Below are 14,720 nucleotides of genomic sequence, written 5' to 3'. Positions count from 1 at the left end.
AGCAGGAAAGACTGTCAGCTTTAGAAAATGTCACCAAGTCTCCGGTCCTATTACCTACACCTTTCATAGTAGGGTGACAAAGTACATGCTCCCTGGTCCCAGACTGCGTGGATTTGAATCCTTGCTCTTCCACTTACTCTCCTTATTTTGCTCTGGGTCTCTTTATATTAAAATAGAGATAGTACGAATAATTTTTGTCTCCTTATTTTGCTCTGGGTCTCTTTATATTAAAATAGAGATAGTGCAAATAATTTTTGTCATAGAAAGTGATCATTAAATGTGTCTATGTATTTAAAGAACTTGAACTTGACTCACAATAAATGATACATAATGTGTATTATTATTATCATATTGCTACTATTATTACTCTTGAACAATTTCAGATTAGGATAATTTTCCTTGGATGACTATGCTAAAACCTCTAAAACAATAACAACAGGAAAATGAGACTTAAACAACATTCCATGGCTGATATTTAGAACACTATAGGAGTTCCTGTCGTGGCTCAGTGGGAATGAATCTGACTAGCGTGCATGAGGATACAGATTTGATCCCTGGCCTTCCTCAATGGGTTAAGGATCTGGTGTTGCTGTGAGCTGTGTGTAAGTCATAGACACGGCTTGGATATTGTGTTGCTGTGGCTGTGGTGTAGACTAGCGGCTACAGCTCCAATTCAACCCCTAGCCTGGGAACATCCATATGCCATGCGTGTGGCCCTGAAAGGACAAAAGAAAAAAAAAAGATTATAAAAGAAGAGAGACTTAATCCTGATAAGGCTAGGATAAATAGCTTGTTCATAGGATTATTTTATGGCTAAGAATTATCATTCAGTTTCTTTTAAGAGCCTTGGGTTTCTTCCCTTTACCAGAATTTACAATACCAAATGATTGAATTGAATCAATATATTTTGGAGGAATTTTTCTGGACTTTTATCAAATGTATTTAAGGGGAACTTCAGATACTCCACAGATAACAAATGAGGTGGTTATAAGTTGGGAGATGACAGAGAAAAGGAACAATCGTGTATCTAAGAGAAAGGTATAATGCTGTCCTTGGAGTTTCCTAGTTATGATAAAGATTGTCTTCTGGACTTGGCTATATACCCACTTTAGATGTGTGAAGCTAAATATATTCTGTGTTCTTCCTTTCACCTCTTCTACATAGCAATATAGGTTTTTTAATTTTTTTCCCTACCCAGCAATATTGGCTTTTTTCCTACACTTTAGCTTTTTGACTAGCCTAATTCTCTTATATGAGTCAGAAAATTAGAATATATTCTTATTTTTTCTTCCCTTCATTTGCCATTTACTGTCAGTGATCAAGTCTTCTCCAACAAAACTTTACCCTGTATAGGCCCTCCTACCTACCATCATTTCATTAGCTTAGTGCCTGGTTATATCTCATCTGGTCAGTGCAATAATCCCTCCTCCCCTACTACTCTTGCTGTCCCAGTGTTGCTCTACTCCAAAGGATATACAAAGTAAATTTTATCCTCATCACATGGAACCTAGTAGTTAAAATAGTTCCATGACAAGGCTTCCATCTATGGCTCAATCTCTGAACTTACTCTTGCTTCTTCTTCTCTCTTTCTCACCATTCTCCATTCCCAAACAAATGAAAACCAATTGTATTAAAATACTGGTGATTTTTCAAATGGGTCAACACCTTTGTTTTTGCCATTGCTGCTCCTTCTGGCTGGAATGCCCTCAAGAACCTCCACTTCTACTCATAAATGGCCACCTCACTCCTCTTATTCATACTTAAAACCCCACATGCCATCACTTCCTCTAAGAGGAGTTCCCTAATCCCTTCAGCCACCACCAGGTACAGCTACTAAATCTTAAAACCTTATCAGTCCATATAGTAATTATTTGACCATATTCTTTCTAGAATGCAAACTTCTGAAAGTCAGGTATTAGATATTTCCTCTCTATATTCGCAGGACAAAGCACAGTTTCTTTCACTGAATACATGCTCAGTGAATGTCCATACACTCATTAAGTCTTATAGTAATACAATTTTTAATATTGAGTCTCTTTGCAAGTGAGGCTATTGTAGACAATTCAAATAATAGCCTGAATTAATATTTTCTTGTCACAAGTTTGCAATGTATAACATGTTCATATATCAATATCAAAAATAAAAGTTTGTTAATATCTCTTATGAGCAAAGCATAGTGCTTAATATTTTATATTTGTAAAGAACTTTTTTGTCTTCTAAGTGCTGTGACATGCATTATCTTTGAGGTTTATGACAACTGTGAAGTAAATAACACAGGTATTATCCTCATTTTACAAATGAGAAAACTGAAGCTCAGAAAGAGAACTGGCATACATAAAATCACTCACACTGAAGTAAGGTAATTTGAAACCCATTTTAGGATTCTAAAAATATAAACATTTAAGCCTTTACTCCATGCATTTGTTATCTCCACTGTGTCATACTGCTCTCACATTACTTACAATCAAACTGGGAAAAATACAGAAGGAGGTACAATGTACTAATTTATAAAGAAGTTTCAGGAACTTTATATATATGTTCTCATCTAGTCCTTGAAATATCCCTGGAAGATAGGAAGTATTAATCCATTTTACAGATACAGAAAGTGAAGTCAGAAAAGAGAACTTTCTAACAGTCCAAAGTTATTAAGTAGTAAAGTCAGATTTTAAACTGAGACTTATCTAACTCCCAAATTCAAATGTGCTTAATACAACAAAGAGGTAGACAAGAGGTCAAGAAAGCATGAGTCGAGTTTAACATGGAATGGTATTCCTATCCAATGAGTCTGATCTGGCATGTGTAAAGGACCACATCCTAGGAGTATTTGGAAAGAGCTTGAAAGTAACTTCATCCCAGGAGAAATTGACTGGCTTCTAGCAGGACTCCAGTCATTAGCTGGTGAGGAAGAAGAGTTCCCAGTGCCCAGTCTTTTCTAAAAGGGGGCTTGTTAAGTCAGGGCTTAATGAATTTTGGGGCACCAAACAAGTGATCTTAGGCTTTAGAGCAGGGCTACCTTCTGAGCAGGGAACTAGAATGGGAATCAGGATCTAGAAGAGAAGACCAATCATCCAGCAAAGGCACATAGGGAAGAGGAGTAGAGGAAGATGCAGAGAGACTTTTGCTCTGTACATCCTTCAAGTGTTCTTTTCTCTTTATTCTCAATCCTCATGACTTCATTCACCAACTCTATGTTGACAACCCCCAAATGTCATTGTTAAGATCTATTTGAGTTCCAGACCTCTGGAGCCACTGAATGATGGACAGCTCCACTTGGATGTCTGTAGACACATTACGCTAAATGTATACAAAGTTGAACTTACCATGCACTGCCTTCACAAAACCTACTTTTTGTGTAATCGCTACTTTAGCAAAATGTAGTACCATTTATCCAGGTTATAAACTTGTTATTCTTATATATCTTGTTAATTTTCCCCTGTCCTTATCTGTCAATCCCTTAATCTTATGATTCTGTCTCCCTAATATCACCTGAATCTGTCCTATCTCTTCTACTACCCCCGGATTTTGACACCTCTAGACTAGATGATTGCCTTCAACCTTGCTCATCTCCACACCATGCTCCACAGTGAACTCAGTGTTATTTCTGATATGCCCATCTGGTCATGCCATTTCTGTGCCTTAAGCCTTCAGTGTATTTCCGGATGCTCTGAAGATGAAATCTGACCTCTTTAGTTTGTGATATAAGGGCTTCCTGATTTGGCCTCTGCCAACCTTTTTCACCTCACAGCTTACTTCCCCCTCCCATAGTTTAGCCACACCCTCCATGTTGCAGTGAATCATTTTAAAGTCCCTGAAAATCTTACCTCTCCCCCTCGCAACTGTATTGGGTATCCTTCCTTTGTATTCCTAAGGCATCCTTTGTCACATTTGCCTCTAACAGAGCACTTACTATATTTTATTTATTTATTTTACATTTTTATCTGCTCAGTAAACTGTGAACTCTTTAAAAGAAAGAAGGATATGTTTTTCACTGCTTTTTCCCCAGAACATCTCAAGGCAATTGGCACATAAAAGTGATCAACCAATATCAGCTGGATGAATGAAATGAGTTCTAGGGGGATCACCCTAGCTGGAGATCATGGGCTGATTCCAAACTCACTGTTGGTAGTAAGATAATGAGTCTAATGACAGACATGGTTCCCATTGACTCTGGACCTTAGACTAAATCTGTAACTAGGAGATGCTCAATTCCAGCAGCTGGCCAAAGATACACAGGCAGGCACAGCTGATTTTTGACCAAAAGCTGGTATCTATGACCTAACTTCAGCTTTGCTTCCTTTGTGTTCATCCCTAGAAAAACTAACACAGAGCCTTGCCCCTTCTTTGGGTCCTGGTCTGTGCAGAACCTTACAAGCTTGTCTGGACTACCTTCCCTTGGTTGTCTCACCATTTGTAAGCCCCGTCTGTAATGGATAATTTCACAGGCTGAAATAAAGGAGGAGAAGATGCTATCATATAAAATTATATAAATTTATAGATCTCATAGAATTTACTTTGAGTAACTTTCATATTTCTGTTTAGATGGATTCTCAAATAATAAATTAGTAGTCTCACTTAAAGGTTCATATTTCTACTTTATTAGTAGTCCATATATCCAAAAACTTGCTTTAGTACAGATAAAAGCATCGTGGATAAAATCCATCCATTGGCACTGGGTGGCTTCTGAGTTTCCTTTTTTGCTACATAATCCCTTGGCTGTCTCTTTGATCAGCAGTGCAAATCCTAATTAAGGTTTCATCTGATAATTTGATTTCATGATAAAGATCTATTCTCAGTCAGGAGCTTTGCCTCCTTAAATTCCCTAGGTTAATGAAAATCACTAATCCAATGGATAAACAGGCAATGGGAAAGTCAAATCATAACTTTCATGTTTTCAAAAATACTGTGACTTAAGGGTTTTTGGAGGCTCTTACAATGAAGAGAGATTGAGATGCAAATTTCACTGAGAGGGGAGAGAAAACTTCCTAAGTGGGAAAGGAAATTATGTAAATGACATTGCTGTTTTAAAAGTACAGTGCCTTCTAGTGCCACAAATCTCACAGGTGTTGAGGTAGTTAGCTCCCTTTCTAAATGACAGGAGAGGACAAGAAGGTGAAGTTGAACCTTGCAGAATAAAAACATTGCAATGGAGTCTGAAAATGAACACTAGATTCTTCCTTCATTTGACTTGTCATGTGGCCCCTGAGTTTCTGGGTAGGCCCCTCAACTCTGAATCTAATCAATGTCAAGTTCATCAAGAAAAGGTCATTTCTTTCATCACGAAATCAACAACGAACAAACTTGGGGAGTAAATTGATGGATTTTTCTTTTCAGAATCCTATTAGTTCTTGGAAAATTCCGAAAGACTTTTACAACATTCCCCAAATGGCCTGAGCTAATAGCAGAGTTCAACATATTAACATTCAGCAGGATGAATCCATATTTATTTCATGAAATTTAATTATACACTAGAAGAAAAAAAGAACCAAGAGAGACATAGAGGAGATAATGCCACTGTACTGAGAAAATAGGAAAAGGAGAACAGTTGCATATATAGCTGAGAGACAGTTACAAAGAATAAAACAAAAGCAAAATTTAAATATGCCTATGGCCACTTATTTTTGAACACTGCTATGAAATACTGGAAATCACCTCCTGAATTTAAGGAAAATCTGTTCTATGTTTGCTTTATATCATCTAATTATAACAAACCATCTGTGAAGGAAAACACACATACAATACACATGCACAACCATACCCTCAATTTCTAGATTATAAATTAAGTCTGTGTTTGTACACTTTGCCCAGAAGGTCATTGGTTCTAATTTTTCTAATCTTCTCTTATAATAAGAATGTACAGAGATATTCCCAAATCATTTATGGGATTTTTTTGTTTTTAGCAGAAGGGCTGGGAAATAGGATATAAAGTACAGTGTCTATTTAGAATTATAGAAAGATCAGTAATGATGGCAAAACAGCTGCCTACTGCAAGCCCTCAGGTGTGCTTTGTGAAAGAAGTTCCTGGCTTTAGGCTATTTTGAAGTGAATACAAATCATCAGTCATTGAAAAATCTAATACTAATTGAGTCTCTTGTCAAAATGTACAGGTAAGAATCTCACTGCTTTCTTATTCACAAACAGTGGCTCTCTCCTAGCTAGGTAAAGGAGGAAGAATATCATGAGGGTATGACACGATCTAATAATGAAAAGGAATTTATTCTCATTGTTATCCTTCTCCAAGCTGAAAAACAGCTTTTACTATGACCTTGAACTGGAAAACAAGTTGTGTGTGTGTGTGTATGGTGTGTTTGGAGGGTTGAGGGGAGGGTGTATATGTATACATACACTTTTTTGAGCCAAGAACTTAGGGTTTTGTTTTTCATGGAAAGAAAGCCACAATGACTTTTGTTCACATAATACATCCATACAACTCTCTTTTTAAAAGGTGGTTGTATTTGTCTTTCTCTATCAGATACAGTCCAAAACCCATCTAAACTTAAATGACTTAAATCATGTACAGTCGACTCTAAATAAAGTAAATCTAAATGCAAAGTGGTTACAGGAATAGAACAATTGGGTTGTATAATAGATTCTTCATTGCAATCCAGAAATCAACTGTGTAAACACTGCCTCTGTGAGAAGCATCCCCCCACTCCTCAGTAAAAACTGCTTACACTTTAGATGCAAGAATATTTGCAGTTTGAAGAACTCTTATGAAGTCCAAATTACCAATAAAATTACCTGTGTCTGGGTATCAGATTGGAGTGGAATAATGAACACCCACTGAGATTTTTCTATAGCCAAAGCACGCTACTAGGGTGGGATAAGAAGTGTCTGCAATGTCAGTCCTCTAATGAGAAGAGAGTCTGTTCTGAAGCAAACACTGTTCCAGTTACTCTAACAACTATATAAATAAAAGCAAAAAAAATATAGCACATAGCACACCTGTAACAAGTATACTCACATACATATACACAAGCTATGTAACTGAGAGGCACAGCCACGAGCCAACTGCCTCCATTTGAATCACAGCTTTACAGCTTCATAACTAGGTAAGTTATTGAATTTTTAAGCATGTCTGTTTGCTCATTGATAAATCAGACACAATAATAATATCTATAACACAAGAGTGTTGGGATGCATCAATGAGTTAATCCATGTGAAGTGCTTATCTCTGTGCCTGGCATTTGTAAGTGCTCTGTGAGTGTCTGCCAATGCTACAATTATAAACCTGCAGCAAATACTGCACACAAATGCATGGATAATATACATAATGTACCATACACAAAAGCATTTAGGACAGGATACCTGTTTTCTAGAAGTTAAATCTAGTCAGAAAAGAGATGCTATAAGGACAAAGGCATTAAGCAGAGAAATCTAATTTTTAAAATAAATAACATCAACAAAAACGGTGGACTGAATTCTTGCATTTATTTCTATACCCTTCCCAAAATCCATTAAAAGGAATATAAAGTATTTCTAAAAAAATATTAACAAGGACAAAGAGAAATGGAAGAGACAAGGTGTCTGTGTAAGTGGAAACCAACAGAGAGCAAGCCAGCTAAATCTGTAGAATTCCAGAAAAATTCCAGAGTTGACAACACTAAAGGGAATGGCTAAACATTTGTTTAAGGAGCAACAGGAGCCCACTTTGTCCTCCACAATACTACAAACAGGAGGCTAGCCTGGAAAGTGGAGCTAGAGAAGTTGTGGACTTAGCACATCAAACCTACTGAAGAGCAGATGAAATAACTGAAATTATCAAATCAAATTATTCTACATATTGAATTAGGAGTAGCCTAGATCCCTATACACAATCTCACCCTCATCACCCAGAATCCTGCCCCCAGGCTATAAGCAAGCAGGAGGTTTTAGGATTCCTCATTCATAAAATGGAATTGAAGAGATGCTATTAAGAAGTCCTCCAATGAAATGGGCAAGTTCAGTTGGTGGAAAGCTCTAAGGACACACAGGGAACTTCCCATTAGCTCTTTACCACCTCACTTTCAAATAGAAATGGGGATCAAGGCTTTACTAGTTAGTTAGATAACACCTCTATCAGGTATGAGACAACCATCATCAAGAAACTTGAATAAAATAAAGCCAATGCAGGACGTGGGAAAAACTTTAGAGAAAGTGTAAATGTTCTCAGAGGATAAGAAAAAATTTGTTATTTTTGAAACAGTAATTGGAATTTGGATACATGGTAGATAAAACAAAAAAACAAACTCAAAACAAGGGAATTATGGAGTTGGAATCTGAGAATTAGTAGGTAAATATATTCAGCTGGCACTTCCTCCTGGGATACCAAAAGCACTGCCAACCAAATGCACATCCTTTCCTTCTCCCTAACCCCATGCACAGAGCTAAAACATTGAGAATGTAGAGATCTAAATCATGATATCTTTCCTAAAGTTTCTGGAGAGCCAGAAGACTTTTACTGGTACCTCTAAACAAAGGGCTTGCATCCTAAGGCAGGGGTAGAAATACGTTTCAAATAATGAGAATATTAATAGAACTCCTTTCTTTGCAAAGGACAGAAACTAAACTTTTTAAGCAAAGGGTGGAGTGTTTTAGGAATTAAGCAAAGGGATATTGCATGATATGAACCTGCCAGCTTCCATTAGCCCATGTGCATAGCTGTTCCTAGAAAATGGGTAGCAAGCAATCTTAGGTATTTATTTCAATGACAGTAAAGGAGGGTATACTCTTCTGTTTAAAACATGATCATGACTGTGTCAAAGTGAGAGCTAACACATCACAGTTTGTGATTCAGGAGTTAAAAAAACAACTAAAACTGCTATACTTATCTTTGCTTAATTACTTTATACTTGGGAAAAACTTGACTTCAATCAATTAATTTTTTTTCCATATAAACTTGTAAAAGAAATACTGCCCTGGACAAGAAGACTTTATTCAAGACTGTTGCAACACGGGAGAGAGAGTAGTGCTATAGGGGAAACAGGTTGAACTCAACTCCACTAACACAAAAGGCAGGAGGAGTTTTTAAGTGCTAGGGTAAGGGAGTGGAAAAGTACTGGAGGACATTAGCAGGGAAGTTAGTCAAAGCATTTACTAACAGGCACTTAGTGAAGTTAGGCTCCTACCCTCCCACAGAGATTGGGAGAGGAGGCATTATCTTTCTTGATTACATTTCAAAGGGATGGCTCCCAGGTTTTAGAAAATGACATTTCTGGATTATAAAACTGACAAGAGACTAGAACAAGATTTACATCTCAATGGGTCAGAAAAAGAATTCATAATTGTAAGTTTTCTAAAGTAAATGATATAAGGAAAGGGAAGTCTGGCCTAAAGTAAGAAAGAGTCTATTTGAAATTTAATCAAACTGAGGAAAACATCAAGGCTGTCTTGGTTAATCTTAAGTATGAAACTTGATAACCCCCTTTATTATAATAATGTGGGAAGAGAACAGTATTTGGAGTTTAAAAGACAAGGGATTCAAATTCCAGATCTTTATCACACCAGTTATGTGAATTCCCATTCAGTTACAGTGAAAACAAATATGGTAAATTAAATTAGATAATATGTAGTGGTTTAGCTCAGATTTAGACAGAGTAAGAATTCATTGAATGCTAGGCCTTGTTACTATTAAGTGAAACAATTTAGATCCAGCAAAAGTTTCTGATGTCTCCTGATAATGATGCACTGAAAAGAACACAATTCACCCCTGATTGTTTGTTCTAGTTCTGTGAAAAACTTCATGCAACTGGAAAGGGCTTAATCTCTAAAAGATACAAACAACTGACATAACTCAACAGCAAAAAAGCCAACAACCCAATGGAAAAATGGACAAATGACCTGAATAGACATTTCTCCAAAGAAGACACACAGATGGCCAATGAGCACATGAAAAAATGCTCAACATCACTGATTATGAGAGAAATGCAAATCAAAATGACCCTGAGGTACCACCTCTCACCAGTCAGAATGGCCATCATTAATAAGTCCACAAATAACAAGTGCTGGAGGGCATGTGGAGAAAAGGGAACCCTCCTGCACTGCTGCTGTGAATGTAAATTGGTACAACCACTATGGAGAACAGTATGGAGGTTCCTTAGAAATCTATACATAGAACTACCATATGACCCCGCAATCCCACTCTTGCGCATATATCTGGACAAAACTTTCCTCGAAAAAGACACATGCACCCGCATGTTCATTGCAGCACTGTTCATAGTAGCCAAGACATGGAAACAACCCAAATGTCCATCAACAGATGAATGGGTTAAGAAGATGTGGTATATATACACAATGGACTACCAGTCAGCCATAAAAGAGGACAAAATCATGCCATTTGCAGCAACATGGATGGAACTAGAGACTCTCATATTAAGTAAAGTCAGAAAGAGAAAGACAAATACCATATGATATCACTTACATCTAGAATCTAATATATGACACAAATGAAATTTTCCACAGAAAAGAAAATCATAGACTTGGAGAACAGACTTATGATTGCTAAGGGGTGGGGGAAGGGAGTGCGGTAGATTGGGAATTTGGGGTTAATAGATGGAAACTATTGCCTTTGGAATGAATAAGCAATGAGATCTTGCTGTATAGCACTGAGAACTATATCTAGTCACTTATGATGAAGCATGGTAATGTGAGAAAAAGGAATTGTACATGTATGTATGACTGGGTTACCTTACTGTACAGTAGAAAATTGGCAGAACACTGTAAACCAGCTATAGTGGAAAAAAAAATCATTATAAAAGAAAAAAAGGAAAAACAATTCACCTCAGATATTTCTGCCAAAATTGTGTAACCTAAATCCCTAAATCTAATCATGAAAAAACATAAAAACAAACTCACATTAGCAGACATTTTCAGATTTCTGTTGTAGCTTAGTGGGTTAAAAACTCTACTGGCATCCATGAGGTTGCAGGTTCAATCTCTGACCTCACTCAGTAGGTTAAAGATCTGGCGTTGCTGCAAGCTGCAATGTAGGTCATAGATGCAGCTTGGATCCTGCATTGGTGTGGCTGTGGCATAGGCCAGCAGCTGCAGTTCTGATTTGACCCCCTAGCCTGGGAACTTCCATATGCTGCAAGTGGAGCCATGAAAAGAAAATAAATAAATTAGTAAATAAATAAATACAAATAAAATTATCCATGTCATTAAAGAAAGAATGAGAAACTGTTTCAGATCAAAGAAGTCTAAAGAGACATGACAGATAGCAAATGCAGCCTATGATCTAAGATTTTGTTTTACTATAAAGGGCATTATTGTGACAATTGGCAAAATTTGAAACAGACCTGTAGATTAGCTAATAGTATTTTTCTGATGTTAATTTTCTGATTTGGGTAAATTTTATGGTGATTATATAAGAGAATGAGCTTGTTTGTAGGAAACACACTTAGTGTTTAGGGGTAAAGAGACATCATTGCTGCAACATATTCTCAAAAGATTCAGAAAGAAATATGTGTGTGTAGGGAGAGAGAAAGGAAGAGAAATATATAGAACATGTGGTAAAATGTTAACATCTGCAGACTCCAGATGAAGAATATACAAGAATTCTTTACAGAGTTTGTGGTAGCAGACTAATGCCCCCTTCCTCAACAAGATGTCCATGTCTTAATCCTACTGTGTGATTATGTTAACTAACATGGCAAACAGGACACTGCAGGTGTGAAAGTAAAGGACCTTGAGATAGGAAGACCATCCTAAATTATACAGGTAAGGCCAATATAATCACTAACATCCTTACAAGTTAAAGAGGGAGGCAGGACTGTCAGAGTTAGAGATTTGAAGATGCTGCACTACAGTCTTTGAAGATGTACGAGGGGCCATGAGCCAAGGCATGTAGGTGGCCTCAAGTGCCTGGAAAAGGAAGGAGAAGGATTCTTCTTTAGGTCTCTAGGATCAGTCCAACACTGCTGACACCTTAGTTTTAGCCCGAGACTAAATTTGTGGGGTTTTTCTGCTATAGTGACAGTAGGAAGTGAATACAACCTTTCTGTAAGCTAGAATTACTTTAAAATAAATTTTTAAAAGCTTCTGGTGGATAGTTCTCAAAAAGAGAGTGTAATCTTTCAGCTCTTTTAGTCTAAATGTTCAGAAGTGGGATCTGAGTTAAAAATCATGGACTAGCCACAAAAAGGAAAAGGTAATTACACAAGAATCTCAGTAGGCTACTCAATAAAAGTCTACATTGACATGTAGCACTGAGCACACTTCACAACTCTTTTTTAAAATTATTGTAATATAAGCCAGCATGCCTAAGATTGTGGACAATGAATATTGCCATTCTAATTAGCATATCAGGAGTATTTATAACTATCTCATTATACGTTTTCTAGTTCTTTCCAAAGAAATTATTTGGGATAAATTTCCATTCTATGATTACCAAATTTCTTCTCTCTCTTCTCCAAACCAAAACTATTTTTTTAAAAATATCAAAGCTGTTCTTTTTAGCAATTTAAAATGAAGAGCAATTTCTTACCCTCTATCTTCAGCCAAACAGGGGAGATGAGATAAAACTACACAGATGAATACTAAAGAGATAAACAGAAACAAGGGTAAAATAATTGTTTGTGTTAAAAATGTGTAATGACTCAGAAGTCAAGAGTAAATTCTTGCTATTAACAGGGCATGTTTTTTTAAAAATGTTAGCTTTGACTGGTGACCTTAAAGAGATGAAGAGTGTGGTTTAGTATCTAATAAGATGGTAAATTGGTAAAATTTATATAGGTCTGGAAAAAGGCTGAGAGGTGGCTGAAAGAATTGAGTTTAGGAAAAGACAAGGTTAGCTGATTCGAGGGTTTTACAGGCATATATCCAAAGATAAAAGCAAATATGGGGTGGGATTAATGCCAAAAGAGACTTAAAAGTTAGAAGTCAGGATTGATTTAGAGGTCAATGGGAATTTAAATCCTAGAGATTATTTTAGCTTCTGAAATCATATTGAAATATTGACTGCTCTGGGCAATTTCATTTGTAGTAAAAGTCTAAGAGGTTTATTTGTCATTTTGCTGCTACTTCCCAGGGCCACAGCTAATTATCTATTAATTACAGGAGACTGAAATGAAAGTATTTACCAAATTGGTTTGTGCAGAGTAGCAGGCCAGAGAAACAGACTACGTCTTCCTTCATGTGTACTTAAGTTCTATCATGTTGAAACCTGGTTGGCTTCTCAACAGTGCCAGTGACCTCTGAAACTAACCTTGGCCCTGAAGAGCAAATGTGAGCAGGAACATTTCAGCTTTCTATAGGGATGTCTGTCTGCATCTTTGTTGGTTTAGGCTAGACCCTTGATATTATTTAACATAGTTTATTGTACATAATTAGATTCTAATTTCTGGAGAGAGAGACATTTATTTTCAGCATTGAATTGGTAATTCGAGTGAGGGTTGTTTTAAATCCAGTGTGAACGTTATTCATGATGTATACTAACATGCTTTAGAGGTAATTGTTTCTACTGCTTTTTAGGACACAGCTTGATGAATAAAATAAATTTGGAAAAGGAGAGACACAAAATGCAGAAATATAGACCATTAAAAAGCTTATAAACCCACAACAAATACTTTAATTACATTGGATGAATGTAAATCATGAATGCTGAGCAGCTGGATGCTATGAAAATGTAAATGCAAACTAATCAGTGGAAGTCGGATAAAGCTGGAAGTGGTATAAATCAATACATCTACTGGGGAAAGCAGAGGGGCTGTCATCAGGCATTTTTATATAACCACGTACTGGACATTCCAGCATATAGACACACACATATAAGATAATAGCAAGATTTTGGATCAAGCATCCACCTTAAAATGGCTCTGTGGATTCTTATTTCCATAATGAGCTTACTCAAAATGTGTGCCTGATTTAATTTTTATGAAGCTACTGAGCCACCCTAGCTATTTTAATGATTTGGCTGGACCTGAAATTTAAAAATTGACTTTTCCTCGTGGTACACTGAGCTGCGTGAAGTGAACAAAGGAAGAAAGGGGGAGGATTTCAGGATATAGATATATTTTTTTAATCTCATTAGCACACCTATAGTAAATGCTAGTCATAAGGGAAATCTAAATAAATATGAAGGTTGCCAAAATTCTTATTAGTCTCTTCTTTGTCATTTTATTTTAACCTGGAAAACAACTTCAGTTCTTCGAAACTAAAATATGACCTTTACTATGTGCCCCTCTCTCCAAAATCTTGCCTCTCCTTCACTTTTTAAATGTAAACCTTCACCTCCCCAACAGCATAGAAATCCATTTTCTTCTTTTCCTGGTGCAACCAAAGCAGACCTTTCCCCCTAGCAGTCCCTCAGCCCTGGCTGAAAGATATAATGAGTGAGAATAAAAACAAACAGCAAAACCTGTTAGATTTCTGCCTTAAAACATTCAGTGCAGCAAAAATCTTTCCCTCTACATTTCTGCAGTCCTTGCACTGCATAGTGACTCCCAAACCTGCCTGGACATTAGAGTTATCTGGGGAAAATTTAAAACTATGGATATTTGGACACCTCCCATTAGAGATTTTATCAGCTGGCCTATTGCAGGGCTTAGAAATCAGACATATATTTTTAAAAATTTCTCTATGTGATTGTAACATAGCCGAGTTGAGAAAACTGCTTTGGGTCTTGTGTCTTATAGTCACGATTGTGAAGAGTATATGTCTGAAGAGCATTCCAGAGAAAAGAAACTTCATCTTCCTTCTAATTTCCTATTCCCAGGAAAGAAATCTCTGTTTTTGTTGAAGACCCA

Source organism: Phacochoerus africanus, chromosome 9 (assembly GCF_016906955.1).
Source record: "Phacochoerus africanus isolate WHEZ1 chromosome 9, ROS_Pafr_v1, whole genome shotgun sequence".
In the NCBI taxonomy this organism is placed as follows: domain Eukaryota; kingdom Metazoa; phylum Chordata; class Mammalia; order Artiodactyla; family Suidae; genus Phacochoerus; species Phacochoerus africanus.
Note: the sequence above shows the minus strand (reverse complement) of the source record.